Source organism: Arachis ipaensis, chromosome B02, assembly GCF_000816755.2.
Source record: "Arachis ipaensis cultivar K30076 chromosome B02, Araip1.1, whole genome shotgun sequence".
Classification (NCBI taxonomy): Eukaryota; Viridiplantae; Streptophyta; class Magnoliopsida; order Fabales; family Fabaceae; genus Arachis; species Arachis ipaensis.
The window spans coordinates 11,882,288-11,887,140 of NC_029786.2; the positions used below are offsets into that span (position 1 = coordinate 11,882,288).

General features: G+C 38.0%; 1 pseudogene; it reads right to left on the bottom strand.

Annotated features, from left to right (window-relative positions):
* The window catches only part of LOC107624957, a 5,998-nt pseudogene extending 1,145 nt beyond the window's left edge, over positions 1 to 4,853 (bottom strand).

Here is a 4,853-nt window from a genome sequence, read left to right on the forward strand (position 1 = left end):
CCAGATTTGCACAAGCAGATATGGCACCCATGAATGAAACAATATCAGGTACCATGCCAGAGAGTATCATTTCTGAGAATAAATTCAAGGACTCTAAGCAGTCACTTGTTTGGGAATATCCCATAATCAACATATTGTATGAAACTTCATCCTTGATAGCAATATTAAAGATATTTCGAGCAAGGTGTAAGTGTCCGCATTTTGAGTACATATCTGTAAGAGCATTAGATACAAACAAATCAGAAAACCATCTCATCCGAATTATTTTGGCATGAATCTCTTTTCCAACATGCAAGAAACCTAATCTTCCACAGGCTGAAAGAACATTTGTGAAGGTGACCGTGTTCGGAATTTCTCCATTAGCTTGCATTCGCCTCACTAACTCTATGGCTGCAAATTCAAGTCTGTTTTGAGCAAGATTTGCAACCATGGCATTCCAAGATACAATATTTCTATCTATCATTTTGTTGAATACAGCCGATGCTACACCGGAATATCCTGATTTTGCATACATATCTATCAATGAGTTAGCAATAAAAATATCCTCCATACCAACCTTTAAACTTAACCCATGGACTTCCCTTCCCAACTTAAAAAGTCCTAATGCTGTTAACACAGGCAACATGCTAGAAACCGTCACAGAATTTGGTAACATTCCTGCATCAATCATCAACCTAAATACATTAAAAGCGTCTTTGTAGAGCCCTCTATAAGAAAAACTTGTCATAACAGCATTCCAAGAAATTATATTTCTCTTATCCATTTCATAAAAAACACGTTTGGAGGCTTTCTCATTCCCGCATTTCCCATAAGCATCAACCAAAGCATTCCCAATCTTCACATGACAACCCACCAAACCAACTTTCAAAGCATAACAATGCACTAGTCTCGCCATCACCTCGTCCTCAGTCTCCGCACAAATAGGCAACACACTAATAACGGTGACCAAATCCGGTTTAAACCCCGACGACTCTGCAACCATCTCTCTGAAAAACCAGAGCGCCTTATTATAGAACCCATTCATAGAACATAACCCAATAACTGTGTTCCAAGACACCTTATCCCTTTCAGGCATTTCATCAAACACCTTCTTAGCATCAGCGAAAAATCCACAATTACCATAAAACATCAAAAGGGTATTCCCAACAAAGACATCATTATCAAAACCAAGTTTAAAGACAAAACCATGAACCTCTTTACCTTTTTCAACCCGCTCGAAATCAGAACAACACTTTAGGACAAATGGAAAAGTGTGATCATCAGGCCTAACTCCAGCACAAATCATTCGGTTGTAAGTGTGAAACCCATCAAACACTCTAGAAATGGAGTTTGCACGAATGAGAGTGTTCCAGAGGAAGGCGCTATGGGAATGCAGAGAGGTTCGCTGGAAGAGAAGGAGAGAAGCAGGGAGATTTCCAAAGGTGGCATATTGAAGGATAAGGGAGGCGCAGAGGGAGATGCTGTATGGGAGGAAGCCATGGATGAGGGCAACGGCGTGAACTTGCTTGGTTTGAAAAAGAGTATTGGAAAGGTTGCAGAGTTTTAGAAGGTTTGAGTGGGTGTGTGTGTGAATGGCTGAAGAAAAGGGTTTCTTGAAAAGATGGGAATGGAATATCATAGAACAATGTTGCTTCCTTCTCTGAAAAAAACCAACAAATTTAGTGAGACTCTGTGAAATAGATTTTGTTATAAGCTTTTGCTAACTTTTTATATATCCTTTACATGATTTAAGATCAGTTATAACTAGACAAAAGTACTTTACAATCATTTATAAGAGCTTTTATAAAATATCAATTGAATAAAATTCTGAAATTATAAAAACTTCGCCTTGTGTTTTAGTGAGGATCAGTAAACTCAACAATTATACCATGTGTCCCTCCTACCTGCAAAGGAAAACCAGTCGAATCTGAATGTGCAAAGAATTCCAACTTCCAGGTGATTGCCAGGTATTAAAATTGAATAAATGGGAGATGTGGTGTCCTTAGAACAAAAAGAGTGTTTCAATTCTGCTTTTGTAGTTCAGTTGGAAGTGATTCACTTAAAATTGATCTTTTCGAGTAAATCAATTTATGTTTGGTACTTCATCTAAAACTGATTTTGACAGAGTGTACAACTCAGAATCAATTTTTGCCTCCAAAATCAACCTTGTGGGAAGGGGCACCCCCAAAAAAGGTGAATAACAAAAAGATAAAAACACGACTGGATTATTCATTCATTCTACAGATTTGAATTGGAAACTAAATTAAGAATTCTAAAAAGACAACCAATGGATAGGATTGTAACAAACTTTCTATTACTAAAGCAGTTGGAACATAGATCAAAATCTGCCTGTCAGACACATTACACGACTGATGAAATATATAACATGAAACAAAGATGCAAATAAATAATCATCAATGGAACAAGCATTCCAACAATGCATGTTTTTAATAATAGAAATTTTCTATCAACCTCAATGCAATACTAATTGAAATCCAAAAATTTAAATAACATCTCAAACTATACTCTTCATCACACTATACTAGGTAATGCTACTGCATGCCGTTGAACTTCGGATATTGTCCTTGTTATAACAAATTCAAGGTACAATCACTAAGAAATTCAACTCAAATGTTATCAATAAGTAATTATTTGAGTAGACCAGCAACAAATACAAAATTCAGTGAATGTTATCAATAACAAATTCATCTTAATGATTTTTCAGCAACAAAAAAAACTAGCTCAGTGAATTTTCATCAACAAATTATTTAAGGTTCAGTGAAGTAACAAATTCAAGGTTCAATCACTAAGAAATTCAACTCAGTGATGATTTTCAGCAACAAAAAGACTTAGCTAAGTAATTACTTGAGTAGAACAGCAACAACTTCAAAATTCAAACCAATAACAAATTCATCTCAATGATTTTTCAGCAATTAAAAAACTAGCTCAGTAAATTTTCATCAACAAATTATTCAAGGTTCATAATCAATAACAAATTCATGTTGATATTTTCAGCAACAACATCAAAGACAATAACAAAACAGAAAAGGGAAGAACAGGGGAATTTGTTGGAACTCCCCAAATCGGGACCAGCTTCTGGCTGCGCGAAAGAAGCTGACGGCGGGGAGGAAGCTCACGCCTCACGGCGAGGGTTGCTGACAGCGAGGAGCAAGCGCCGGGACCTGCTGCTTCTGCCACCGGCGATGATGAGAGCAGGAAAGCCGCGCGAGACCGTGAGAGAGAGAGAGACCAGATCCGAGAGAGCAACGACGAGCTTGATGGCGACGCCGGAGACCGTGAGAGAGACTGGAGCCGAGAGAGGGAGGGGAGTTTGGGTGCGACAGCAGTGACAGGGATGAGAGAGCTCGAGGTTTAGTCTAGTGACATCGAGGGAGGAGTGTGAGTTAGCCTTGCCAAACGACGTCGTTATTTTGTGTAACAAAATCAAGATAAAAATTTATAAAGTAATTATTTATAAATATTACATAAGTTTATTTATTTATTTTTTTAACAATATTTAATTTGAATCAAAGATAAAAATTTATATTCAAAGCATAAATTTAAAACTCTACATAAAATATTACCAACTAAATGTAATTAATCATCAAAATATACAAAAACTTGCTGCAAATTTGTTGACAATTAACATAACTATACTTCAATTAAAAATAGTTGGATTGAATCACACTGCACAAGTTAAAGATAGAGAATGTTGCCTTAATGTAGCTGAGTCACAAGTAAAACAAAAAAAAATGATAGTGTTGCACAACAAACACACAACAGAGCATCCAACACGGAGGAGGGGCAACGAGTTGGTGGAGATCAAGAGCAGGGACAGTGCAACCAAACAATGAAAACAGAATTTTTTTATATAACAGAACAATCAAAACATGAATCATACAATCACTCATTACAAATTTTTTCTTCGTAAGAACAGAACAATAAAAACATAAAGCATATAATAAATCAAAAGATCACGAATTGCAAATTTTTTAATAAGAACAGAAGTTAGAACAATGAAAATTGAAGAAAGATCAACAGTTTTCAATCCAATTTTAACAAAGCTCATCACAATGATTAACAACAAAAAAAAGCACTGAAGGAACAGTGAATCAGTAACATAGGCGGTGCAAATTCAAGAAACTTTAATAAAATTTAACTACAGAAACAGGCAGCAAAGCAGTAATAGTGATATCAATTTAAATTTTATCATCAAATACAATCAGTGAGCAAAGCCAATCAACGAAGCACTCACTGAGCATTTTGTTCTGATTCTGCGACTGGGAAGCAACAAATTCAAGTTACAGCAACAAATTTAACAAATCCTAGTTCAGTCACGATTTACAGCAACATTTAGACCAGTAGCAAGGCAAATTTATTGATTAGCAATTCAGCAACATGCAAAAATACAGGGAGAAGGGTAATCTGGAAAAGAGAGAATAGGGAAGCAATGGTGCAGGAACTCACCAACCGTCGACGGCGAGTCGACGACCACCCCACTGAAGGCGACGAAGCAAGAGACAACCCCACGAGTTGCTTCTGCCGCCAGCGATGAGACAGACGAACCACGAGATGCCAGGTGCCAGAAGTGTGACTGAGACGAGACTCGAGTGAGACTGAGAGGCAGAATCGAGCAGAGACAAGCACGGACGACCAGAACAGGGAACCGATGGTACAGTGAGTGCTCGAGCAGCAACCAACACGCCACGGGAGGATGGACGATGTGCCGAGTTAGAACAGAGGGTCTGGGTTTGGGACGGGGGAAGGAGGAAGCCGCGGAGGCGCCGACAACCACGGACGGCGGCAGCGGAACCGTTGAAGAAGCTAGCCCTAGGGTTTTGGGTTGGCTTTTTGAACTTTGAAGAAAGTTTCTT